The sequence below is a fragment of the Schistocerca nitens genome, chromosome 4 (genome assembly GCF_023898315.1).
Source record: "Schistocerca nitens isolate TAMUIC-IGC-003100 chromosome 4, iqSchNite1.1, whole genome shotgun sequence".
Classification (NCBI taxonomy): domain Eukaryota; kingdom Metazoa; phylum Arthropoda; class Insecta; order Orthoptera; family Acrididae; genus Schistocerca; species Schistocerca nitens.
In genome coordinates, this window is record NC_064617.1 from 398,302,969 (window position 1) to 398,316,457 (window position 13,489).

General features: G+C 44.3%; 1 non-coding gene across 1 annotated transcript; it reads right to left on the bottom strand.

The window, feature by feature from the left end:
- Positions 1-1,269: 1,269 nt before the first annotated feature.
- Positions 1,270-1,344, bottom strand: Trnat-ugu (transfer RNA threonine (anticodon UGU)). The gene has a single exon. It is a non-coding gene; the product is annotated as a tRNA-Thr (tRNA).
- Between the last annotated feature and the right edge of the window lie 12,145 nt (positions 1,345-13,489).

Sequence of the window (13,489 nt, forward strand, 5' to 3'; positions counted from 1 at the left end):
ATATTTGCGTTTTAATGAAAAGAACTGACAAAAAATGTAACGTTCAGTATCCAAGAAATTATTCAGTTGAGGCTTAATAGTGATAAATGTTAATCTACATGTTCAATTAGGAACTTACGCTCCTAAACAGAGTAGCGTATAATTTCTGGTTGTTTTAGTCTCGAATGTAAACAGTAATTAAAATTTAGATGGACTCTGTATTTCTTGGCAATTTCTTATGAATACAGCTTCCTTTCGACACTTATTCTTGCTAAAAGGAGAGCGCAACTGCAGTGTAATAAAATTAATACTACTGAGTGAATAATTATGTTATTGAAACGAGTATTCTGATGCTTCGACGATTACGAAATACACAAGTCTGTAGAAGTTTAACTTCGAATGAAGACTAGTTCCGTTAACGTAAAGCGTAAGGAAAGCCATAATAATGACAAACTAATGTACTGAGTCGTGCCAGAATTAGCTGAGGTGAGGGCAAATAAAACGGTCGAGAGCGATAGAAGAAATTAAATCGTTATCGCCAGGTGCTTGAAAAATGATGAATAGGTTTGACGTTCCAACTGTTATCACTTCAAGTGGCACAGTTTTGCATTCGCCTTAATGCAAAGCACAAATGGAAATGAAAACACACAATTAAAAAAAAGTCCTACTCTGTTGTTAAATCCATAACTGAAAGTTAGGAACAACCTTGCCTGATTCAGGTACTATGGTAAGCGGAGACAGTTCATTCGCAACACGTGGTGTCTGTTCCTACAAATAGGTTTTATTGGTCGCCGAGACCTTAAGTTGACACGTCGTCTTCCCCAACTGAGGTCAATGGCAATCCGGATTACATGCAGAAAAACAGGCCGACCGCCCGGCTGCAATTGACCGTCATTGAGGATAGGTTAAACCCGGAGCAGTTTGCATGAATTACGTGATATAACGGCGCTGGCCGCGGCCGCCTGTCAATGGGAGCGTTGGCTGCTTGCGCGGAACCTGTTCCCGACAAAAACGACCAGCGGCGAATGCCGGCTGCTTCCGCGCCCCGTGAGGTACGCCGCCGCCTTCTAAGGACCTTGCGTCATTCAGGGCACCGTTCGCCACACTGTACGCTGTGCCATACAGGTGACTCAGTACCAGCCTTTGCTACAGAGGCGGCAGAGCTTATAACTTGATTATTTCATTAATATATTCACTGAATGAACGTACTAAGTAAACGATAACTAACTGACAACCTAAGCTGCCGGCAGGTGTTGTTGATATACCTCGATGTGGACAGCTGAAAATGTGTGTCCCGACCGGGACTCGAACCCGGGATCTCCTGCTTACATGGCAGACGCTCTATCCATCTGAGCCACCGAGGACACAGACGAATAGCGCGACTGCAGGGACTTATCCCTTGCACGCTTCCCGTGAGACTCACATTCCCAACTGTCCACAATTCTACATATGTATTGTACCTTATAGACGTTTGCCCAACTACTCATTACTCGCGCACGCTTTGGCGATTCTCGTATATATAGTTAAAGGCTACCCAGCCATTGACCTTCGTCTGTGCGAATGCGCACAGGTTGCCCAAACTCTTACGGGAATCGCCAAAGCGTGCGCGAGTAATGAGTAGTTGGGCAAACGTCTGTAAGGTACAATACATATGTAGAATGGTGGACAGTTGGGAATGTGAGTCTCGCGGGAAGCGTGCAAGGGATAAGTCCCTGCAGTCGCGCTATTTGTCTGTGTCCTCGGTGGCTCAGATGGACAGAGCGTCTGCCATGTAAGCAGGAGATCCCGGGTTCGAGTCCCGGTCGGGGCACACATTTTCAGCTGTCCATATCGAGGTATATCAACAACACCTGTCGGCAGCTTAGGTAGTCAGTTAGTCATCGTTTATTCCACGGAAAAGCTGCACGGTCATCAACATTAACTGTTCTTTCGAGAACAAGTTACTGTCTTCGTATGAACGTACTAAGGTTTTGCAAATTTATTTGTCACTGAAATGAACTTCGTACCTCACTTTGGATACATGACAATAGCACTTGAATGGGATATAAGAAATGCACACGATCTTTAACCTTGAGAATTCTGTTATTATTTCCGTGACGATGGATATAGCGGGTGGTTATAAATTAAATGCAGTTATTCAGCTATGGCATTCTTTTCTGGGGAACAAATGCACAAAATATGAACAAAATTTTCAAACTCCAGAAAAGAGCCATAAGAATAATAACCAAAAATACTAGTCATTGTAAAGATCTGTTCAGAACACTGGGGATTTTAACTGCTCCATATTAATACATTTACCAGTCAGTTGTGCTCATCAAAAATAACATCGGTAATTACTGGACAAACAGCTCTGTCCATGAGCATGCAACAAGAGAGAGACTCAACTTACATTTACCAAGAAAAAATAAACATAAAACTCATAACACACCACAATACCTCTCGTTGTTCCGCTCCTACTGTGGTGACTGATGTGTTCCTCTTCGAACAATTAGCTTTCGGAAGAATGCAATATTAGCATTTCAGGTCAATTATTCTTTTTCCTTTTTTGTTGTATGGGACACATAAATCGAATACTAAACACTGAAATTGCTTGAAAAGAGTGCACCATTATTCAGAGTCAGGTTTCATATAGGATCAAGCATCAGTTAAGAATGATGCAAAAAGTGGCAATTGGCACTAAACAAAAACAGTGCGGGGTCATCGACATGGGACTAAAAGAAATCCGATAAATTTTGGGTATACGATAAATCGCACAAATCTAATGGCTGTCAATTCGACTAAATACTTAGGAATTACAATTACGAGCAACTTAAATTGGAAAGACCACATAGATAATATTGATGGGAATGCGAAACAAAGACTGCGCTTTGTTGGCAGAACACTTAGAAGATGCGATAAACCCACGAAAGAGACAGCTTACATTACACTTGTCCGTCCTCTGCTGGAATACTGCCGGACGGTGTGGGATCCTTACCAGGTAGGATTGACGGAGGACATCGAAAAAGTGCAAAGAAGGGCAGCTCGTTTCGTGTTATCGCGCAATAGGGGTGATAGTGTCACTGATATGACACGCCAGTTGGCGTGGCAATCACTGAAACAAAGGCGATTTTCTTTGCGGCGAGATCTATTTACGAAATTTCAATCACTAATTTTCTCTTACGAATGTGAAAATATTTTGTTGACACCCACCTACGTAGGGAGAAATTATCATCATAATAAAATAAATCAGAGCTCGAACGAAAAGATTTAGGTGCTCCTTTTTCCCACGCGTCATTCGAGAGTGGAATGGTAGAAAAGTAGTATGAAAATGGTTCGATGAACCGTCTGCCAGGCACTTAAGAGTGAATTGCAGAGTAACCATTTAGATGTAGATGTAGATAGGTTTGAGACGAGCGAGAGAGAGAGAAATGCTAGTAATTAGAAGCAACAGGGGTGCATGATCGCGGATTACCTAGACTTTAGGCTGTAACATCTCGCTGTGTTACAGACGGCGGATGGTGACTGTCTTCCGATCGCGAATAGCAAAATTCACAATCGATTTCCAGAGGCACTCGCTGTTTTTAATGTGTGAGGACTTACAGCCACAAATTCGCCAAGATGGCGCCTACTACCAGGCCCCCTATGACTGACACTCACTATGCTGTTGCTACCTACTGCCTATTCCAGGATACCGACTACACGGAGTCTGAGTGACCCCTCCATGTTCTATTTAATAACTTGTTCCAACAACAAATCAGCAGAACGTCAGAGTAGGTACTATTCTCTATCACCCTAAACGGCTGTTCCTACAAGAAAATTGTGTCCATCTTACAAGCGGGTTACCTGTCCTGTCTGCCAACTACCCCCCACGTGGTTATCCTTGCACTCCTGACGTCCTCCTTCAAGTCAAGGATCCTTTCTAACGGTCATCCCCCATCTTGGTGACCACCGTAGTGTGTTTAAAATTAGTTGCGGCTTTTGACAACTCAGTGGAAACGGCCTTGCCGCAGTGGATACACTGCTTCCCGTGAGATTACCGAAGTTAAGCGCTGTTGGGCGTGGCTGGCACTTGGATGGGTGACCATCCAGCCGCCATGCGCTGTTGCCATTTTTCGGTGTGCACTCAGCCTCGTGATGCCAATTGAGGAGCTACTCGACCGAATAGTAGCGGCTTCGGTCAAGAATACCATCATAACGACCGGGAGAGCGGAGTACTGACCCCTTCTATCCGCATCCTCCTTTGAGGATGACACGGCGGTCGGATGGTCCCGGTAGGCCACTCTTGGCCTGAGAGCTTTTTTTTTTTTTTTTTTTTTTTTTGACAACCCAGTACGGACGGAATGGGGGGAAGCAGACTTGGCCGGCCGCGGTGGCCGAGCGGTTCTAGGCGCTTCAGTCTGGAATGGCGCGACTGCTACGGTCGCAGGTTCGAATCCTGCCTCGGGCATGGATGTGTGTGATGTCCTTAAGTTGGTTAGGTGTAAGTGGTTTTAAGTTCTAGGAGACTGATGACCTCAGATGTTAAGTCCCATAGTGCTCAGAGCCATTTTTCAGGCAGATTTGTCAGCGTGCGCTGAACATGTTGGCCGGCCAGGGTAACGCCAGGTCTACTCAGCGCGTAACCTGTCAGCCGCGCAAGCTGGCCGATCTGCAGTCTTTCTCAATCGATGTTAAAGAAACTACACGGTAATAAACTCTGACTCTCTCACATCTTCAGAGCTTCATTCATCAACTTCGTGATGAATTATCTATTATTTCGTCTGAGGTCATAGTTACTGTGATATTTCGATATTAGCTAAACAACTGCGAGAAATGCTTAAAGTATGTAGTGAAAAATAGGGGTCGCTACGAATTTGCGTTTGGTGTGTGTTAGGTCATACGTCGCTGCATATAAAATTTAGATAACGTATTGAATTATTCATTAAACCTCGAAGGATATCGCTATCTCCAACGTCCAACAAAAGAAATGTGTATAAAGGTTTCCGTCACGCCAGTGAAAAGACCAGAATGAACTATTCATAAATCACTCGTATCTCATAAATGGTCTGAAATATCGAAACACGATTTTCGCAAATAATACCACGCAAAGAGTAGAGTATTTTGCCATATGATTAATATGCGAAACTTCCACATCTACCGCGGTATTCAAGCAACTACATATGTTTTTAAATGAAATAACGTAATCTACAAGGGCCATCAGCAGCCAGTGAAACTAAAATTGCTGTGGCTTTTGCAACAATGTAAATGAAGAAGCCAATGAGATTGCTGCTAACGTAGAACCTTTTCTCCTCGCGGATCACACTCGCGCAGTGATACCTGAACGCTCGAGGTATTATAACGAGTGTACAGACCCCCGATTAGTCTGTCTGCTATTTTTATACTGAGAATGGACTTTCTCATTACTAATGACATGTCTCGCCCTCAGTGGCTAGATTAATAATAAGCTGCTTTGGGATTGTGTCACTATTGCAGCTGCAGAATAATGTTAGTGAGATGTATATCTGTAAACTCTGTTGTGTTTTGGCAAAAGAAGCAGTTGTTAACATAGCAACAAGAGAATTGACGTATTATTCAAAACTCGACGCAGTCCTTTATGAATCCATGTCTCCATAAACAAATTCTGGGTATGGCTGACAACTTGACACTAGTCCTGTGATGTAACATTTGCAATGACTTCTTTTGCCGGCATTTCAACCTCACTGAGCGTAAATTTCTTGTTTTTGCCACATTACTTTTCATGTATGCCCATATATTCTCAGTCGGATTTAAATGAGGATGATGTGGAGGAAGCTTTATTAAACTATGCCCTTTAGCGTTAGCCCGTTCGTCGAACTGGTAGCGTGGAGTTTCTGGCTTGTACAGTACTACAAGTTCCATTAACTTCCCCTTACACAAGCTAGATCAAATGTATTCAATCGAACATTTCTTTGTACCCAGAGAAAAATAGCTGCTTTCCTCCACTGCATTGTTGAAGCTTTATCCATCCAAACCAAGCGGTATTGCGCAGTGTCCATTGCTTTGTCGAGGTCGGAGGAATATTTTGCAGCAGAACATTATCTTCAGAGCCGATGGCCGTGCTCTTGGACGACCATTTTTATTGCGAATATCGTGTTCAGACGTGCTGCTCTGTTGTTATTAATGCAACGCCAACACGAAACACTCGTTCGCAATACCTGACGACTGTAGAACACTTCAACGCCAGAAAATATCACTTACTACGCGAACTAAAGAACGTAGGTACCTCTAAAGCACGACGCCATGTGGTACTGTTTATCCACGACGTGGCAACAGGGCACTTTACCAAGCGAACTGCTGGCGGCGTGGTAGGGAAAGCCGACTCGCCATTGGTGTTACCTGGGCAACGGTGTCATGTCCCCACTGGTGAACCAAACGTCAAAAGTCGCACAACTAATTTTAAACCCACTATAATTACAGCAGTTTGAAAAGTGTTGAATTAAAATCAACCTGACTCAAAATTATTTCTGTATGAAGGAATGATGTGTAATTTCCATCTCAGTCTCCTCTCGGTGACACCTAGAAAATAAGGAAGCAAGATCTTCTTCCATTTTTAATACAGAGTGGCAAAGATAAAAGTAGCCTGTTTAAGTATAAAGGAAATGCAGAAATATTACACAAACGAAGAGTTGAAACGGACTTACCATTTATTTACAATGGAAAATAGGGTGAAAAGTACATTTATAGAAGATGCTGAAAGTGGCACCCTGCAACATCAGTACAAAGCTGTCTACGTATAAGGATATTCAGATGCACCCGTCGTGAAGTTCGGATATCGACGGCGGCAAATTCGCGCCTGATGTTGTTTGTCAATTCCTGTACTGTGTGTGGATTCGTTTCGTAGACCTTGCACTTCAAGTGTCCCCACAGGAAAAAAACTTGTTATTAGGTACGGCGAACGTAGTGGCCAAAAATGTTTGCTGACAGTTTGCTGCTTAGTGGAGACATTATGGACTCGTCGCATTGGCCGGCCGGAGTGGCCGAGCGGTTCTAGGCGCTTCAGTCTGGAACCGCGCGACCGCTACGGTCGCAGGTTCGAATCCTGCCTCGGGCATGGATGTTAGTGATGTCCTAAGGGTAGTTAGGTTTAAGCAGTTCTTTCTAGGGGACTGATGACCTCAGATGTTAAGTCCCATAGTGCTCAGAGCCATTTGAACCATTTTGTCTCGCCGCATTGGTACATTAGACGAGCAGCATGTTGCCCCATCTTGTTGGAAGAAACAGCATTGTCTTTCATATTCAGTGGGTTGAACACAAAATGAATGAAAAATTTTCATATATCAACAGTGTTGAGGGAAGTGCCAAAAGCTATCGGTCCAATGATGCATATTTCTGTTACACGGAACCACATGATAATTTTTTTCATCATGGAGTCGTTGCTGACATAATATTACGGTTCTCCGTTGCCGAGTACCTCGTGTTCTGTGAATTCACATTACTGGAAAGATGAAACCATGCTTCAGCACTCATTATGTACGAGTAATGGAAAGGGTTTTACAAAGCATTGTTGATGTTATTAAGAAGCCACGTGTAGTAATTTATACGTTTCTGACTGTCATCCTCCCGAAATTACTGCACAACCGTCACACGATACGGCTTCAGATTAAGACTTTTCAATATCCGCTGGTAACCCCTCCCACTTACATGCGCCTGCTGGGCCAATTTACATGTAAGCTTCTTTGGGCTCTGAATAATTCTTCGGCGGATGTCTGCAATAACTTCTGGTATAAGAACTGAGGAATTCTTCGTCGTTTTACATTTTGCACGGATCCGTCGGTACTCCAGTTTTAATACAGACTCCGTATTTCTCTCTTTTCTGGTAGTCTTCTATCCGAATACTTGACCCCGAAAATTTCGCGAGTTTCCGTAATCGAACCTGTTTTCGCATACTCGTTTTGTTGTTGTGTTGTTGTGCATTCTGCGCACAAATAAGCGGAAACATCCATTACTGTGTGATTAGATGATGCCCGGACAGTCACTAGAAGCAAAATGGTTCAAATGGCTCTGAGCATTATGGGACTTAACTACTGTGGTCATCAGTCCCCTAGAACTTAGAACTACTTAAACCTAACTAACCTAAGTACATCACACACATCCATGCCCGAGGCAGGATTCGAACCTGCGACCGTAGCAGTCGCGCGGTTCCGGACTGCGCGCCTAGAACCGCTAGACCACCGCGGCCGGCCACTAGAAGCAGCCATATCCACTAAATATTTGCCAGTTTGTGTAAACTATCACATATAACTAATCGTAGCGAAGGTATATGGCAGACAGATTCTCTGGATGAATCCTCAGAAAGTGTGGTCCAACCATCAGAGAGGCAGCTCATAAAAACATCGTTCGACCTCTGGCTGATTATTGCTAGTCAGGCTGGGATTCGTACCAGATAGGATTGACAGAGGAAATGGAGACGCTCCAACTAAGAGGAGCGCGTTTCGCCTTGTTTAGTTAGCGTGAAAGTACCACGAAGATGCTCATCCAACTCCAGAAGTCAACGCTACATGAGAGGTGCTGTGCATCACTAGTCTGATTTACTGTCAAAATTCCGAGAGCGTATATTGCTGGAAGAGTCAATGAATGTATTGATTCTTCTTATATACGGGCGAGCGAACCACGAAGGTAATACGAGAGAGTTTCTAACTCACACAGAGGCTCACCAACAATCGATATTCCCTCGTACCATTCGCGACTCGATCAGGAGAAGAGGAAAGCACTCTCCCCAACACACAATAAGCTGGATTGCCGGAAGTAAATGTAGATTTATATGAATATAGATACAGCAATACGTTCGATGGGATCCTTGTGTGCTGGACGTGCAGGTTAACGAAACAAAACGAAGATATATTGGCGTTTAACGTCCCGTCGATGACGAGACCTTTAGACACGAAGCACGACTTCTGATTGGGAAAAGATGGGAAAGGAAACGGTAGTTTCTCGTTCAAACGAACCATACAGACATTTTACTTACACCATTTGAGGAAACCTGGATGACTGTTCACGGTAGGCCCTGGTAGGCCTATTCCCGAAAGCGAGTCCAGGGACATTCCTGTGCACCACCTCGTTCGGTGCTAAGGAGGCAGTGGTATCCATCGTACTTCACAGAGGTTTGGCATTCTTCTTACGTGTATCTGGCTCGGGATTGTCCTAACGTAACAAAGTTTGTGAATTTATCTGCATCAGTTCCAAACGAAGCGACAAAAATGCAATCCTCTACCAACAGGAAGGAAATATACTGAAGCCGATTTCTCTTCGACAAACGCGAACAGGTCCAAAGCATTTTTTTCTCGTTCCTCTAATAATTGATATCTAAAAAGAATATAATCACATAAGGTGTATCAAAAGTAAATATCCCCATATGTAATCAAGACACGAAATATCTCTACCATTGGTTCTACATGTGTGAAATACGAAGAATTAGCATCCTATAGCAATAGTAAACACGATAGATTGTACACTGCATTAGATGACAGCCAATGTGTTAAATGCCTATCGGCAAATTACCTTCGACAAGAATTCCAGTATGGTGTGAACCCCCTCTCAAAATAGTCTGGCAGCAGTGCCTAGAGACCATCACCTTGAGAAACAGTGCTCATCGCTACGAGTAAATCTATTTACAGTTAGCAGCAGGAAATGCCCATGAAACCAGACCTCGTCCGCCTTGTCCTGCACGTTTCCGATGGGGGACGGGTCTATTTATAGAGCTGTCCAAGGTAGTTGAACGTTTTGAAAACCGCATATGGTAACTGCCTAAAATATTATTCTGCTAATCACCGTAGACAGCGGTTTCCCGCTCCATGTTACCTGGAAATCTTCCGTATCGGTTACAAGCTGGCTAGTGCCTAATGTAAGGAAATCGTCCCGCATTGTTCACCGTCATAGCCACTATTTAGGAGAGTTGGGGAGTCGTTGAATGTTGTTGCGGTCTTATCCAAAGACTGTTTTGATGCAACTCTTCAGACTTATATATCCTGTACAAGCCTCTTTCATCTCAGCATGACTGCTGCAAGTTACACCCATTGGAACCTGCTTACTGTAGTCAAACCTCGGTACCCCTCTATAATCCCCAAGCCCTTCCCCCTTAGGGTCGTACACAGTTTTCTCGCCGGCCGCGGTGGTCTAGCGGTTCTAGGCGCGCTGTCCGAAACCGCGCGACTGCTACGGTCGCAGGTTCAAATCCTGCCTCGGGCATGGATGCGTGTGATGTCCTTAGGTTAGTTAGGTTTAAGTCGTTCTAAGTTCTAGGGGACTGATGACCACAGATGTTAAGTCCCATAGTGCTCAGAACCATTTGAACCATTTTTGAACAGTTTTCTCCGCTACGAAATTGACTACTCTTTGAAGCCTCAGAACAATCAGCCCATTCCTTCTTTTAGTAAAAACGATATATTAGTTCGACTTCTAGATACTGAGGGTGATCTGAACTGTATCAAAGACGCCCAGTTAGTGACCCTTTTTTTCAGGAAAACTTCCGTGGCTTATTACATCATGACAATCCCAAGGAACAACTAGGAAAAGTCTTCTGTAAAGTACAATGGGCATCAGTTCATCCTTGGCACCGAACAAAATGCAGCACTGGTAAGTCCATGGATTCACATGCCATGCAGGAGTACCTCTTCACTGACATATCGGGTCTACCCAGACCAGGTATCCAGATGTAGGTACCCTTAAAAGGCTTAAGTAAAATGTGTGGATGGTCCGTTGGAGAGATGCGGAGTTTCCTTTCAAATCCTTCCCCCCAACCCGAACTTAATCTTGTCGCCGACTAGACGTATATAGTTTTTATGTGGTTCGTCGTCAATCTTATGACACGGTCCTCCGGCGACTGCTGCTGATTCCATGTGGACACGGACAGACAGAGAGTAGGGTATCCCAGGGACATATCGGGGGCTCTTTGATTACCTGCTGCATGGGTTAGAGAGTCCTACTGCGTCACTTGAGGGTTTCAGACCATACCGCATTCTCAAGGTCAGAGATCATGTACAGTTGTTAAACCCCGTTCCAACGTTACTGTACACTCCCTGGATTTTGTGTACGTATCTGATGGAGGCAGTCCTTCGTGGCTGGTGACTATGCCAGTGATTCTGTCCAGTGAAAGCAATGTTGACGTCTGAGTTGGAAACAATTGAAAAGAGAGTGGGAATTTAATTGTGGAAAATACAGAGCTCAGTGATTATGTTTCGAGGAAAAATACAAGTATGCACGACATAAGGAAATATATGGGATCTATTTTTGATGAGTGACGATGCTTGTACAGAATTTCAGTGGGAAGAGTCAAGAACCATCTAAATTCCTAACCTGATTTAATTGAAGAGGGCTAATACCTCAACTAACCTTCATTCTTATTTTAATTAATAAAGCAGTGTGAACGAACTTAACTGGTGATAAATTTAATTAAACCGCAAATTATCCTTTTAATTTATCAAGCCACTTGTTTTCAAATGAACCACCATCTATCCAGACCTGCACATATGTTTTAAAGCACAGTGCGCTAGCTTGCGAGAGAGGGATATGATTCAAATCGAGATTGAATTCACGCGGCCAATTAACGATCGATGGTTTGGTACACCCGTCAGCCTGAGTGTAGTTTTCAGACAGTTTTCAGCACTCGTTTCAGCAAATGCAGAGCTGGTCCCCAATTTCTGCCTCAGAAAATGCTGTACACAACCAGTTAAAATACTCTAACGTACGGAAGAATGTTTAGACGAGTCACTCAAATGGCTCATACGACTTGCCACCCTTACATTAACTGACGGCTATGGTGAGAGGAAGGGCATTCTACCAAATATTTGATATAAAATAAATTTCTAACATCATGAATACAATGCACCATTCACGATGAGATAAACGCTGAGAGAGAGAACAAATGCTGGCAGTTTGCCTGACAGATATAGACTATGGAAGTGTATAAAAACTACATATCACGTGTGTATTTAGTAGACTATTGTGGGCTTCCTATTCGAGGTTAGTAGACAGGTGCACCAAATTAGTTAGTAGTCCTACGTTGGTGCAAGAGATTTTACTGAGTAAGATGGATGACGAGGTAGACGTCCTGGAGACTAACACAAAATCAGTATCGCGTCTACTTGTAAAATAATGTTTTCCTGCGCTTGACTGAAGAGCTGGATTCATGGTGTAAAATTACTGGAGCAACCACATCACCTCTCCAGCAAAACACGTTAACAACCGTTCGTAAGAGGCTTTCGATAATATTCAGTCAAGTGGCTCCTGAGCAGGACACCACCTAAGGGATCGAAACACTGGGTTTCGAAGAAGAAATCAGGGCCATAATATGACGTGGCTTAACACCCATAAGCTCTCATCGTCACTACCAACGCCCCGAAAGCCTGCAGACATCTACATTTGCTACTTAGGTGGGTCGCTGGCACAGCTCACGACCCGCCTGCTAGACAAATCTTCAGATGAAGCATCCAGCTTCCCCCAAATGCAAAACACATTGCTAAAATCCAATGTGTTACAAGAATTCTTCTTATCAACTCCACCAGACATTTTTTCTATGTATATTCAGTTCGATCCTTGGAACATTAGACCAGTCGTTCAGTTCCTATGGATTCGGTGTTTTCCGGTTCAGTAGATACCTCCTGTGTGTCCACAGTATAAGGGTTTTGAATTATTGCTTTTGGTGAGTATGCGTGTTTCTACGTTGCGTCTCCAGAGGTATTCATTTCTCATTTACCAGTAATAGTCTTCCCCCCACCCCCTTGCCCTTATGTTGTAAATAATCGAGGAAATCGGTATGGATTTCAAACTTAGCTGTGAGACAAGCAACACCACTTACAGACGGCAGGTGGCAATACTGTAAAGCGTGTTGAGGTCGGGTGGGGGAGGGGGGCCGGGGGGGAGGGGGGGGGGACGCGGAAAACGGTGTAGTCGTAATCGTAATGCGGAAACGTCCGTAAGGGCATCATCAATGGCTTTCGTGGCGAGGGCGGAAGGATTTCCGAAATGGTTAAGTGTGTAAACTGTTCGAGTGCCGCCGTGGTTGAAGTATATCGTGCATCACAAAATGGCGCTATCCAAATCCGGCGCCGAGGCACCTGAGTTATACCACAGGCAATTGATGACAGTGTGAAACGACGGCTACGGAGATGTGTATGGGCGAGTGGACGTGCAGCTGTCAAGCAACTGACGGCCTGGATGAACCAAGGGGCTACCAACAGTGTCTCCTTAACGACCGTTCTGCGAACGTTGCTGTGTATGAGCCTCTGGTGCATGCGCCTCATTCATAAACCCATGCTGTCTGCTGTTGATCGGCTACAAAGGCTAAAACTTGCACGCCAATACCGCGACTGGACGTCCACCGAGTGGCTACATGTGGCATTTTCAGATAAATCACGTTTTATGTCCCGTCGGACAGATGGCCGTTGACGTGTGTGACATGAAACGTCTGCCGGCCGCGGTGGTCTCGCGGTTCTAGGCGCGCAGTCAGGAACCGTGCGACTGCTACGGTCGCAGGTTCGAATCCTGCCTCGGGCATGGATGTGTGTGATGTCCTTAG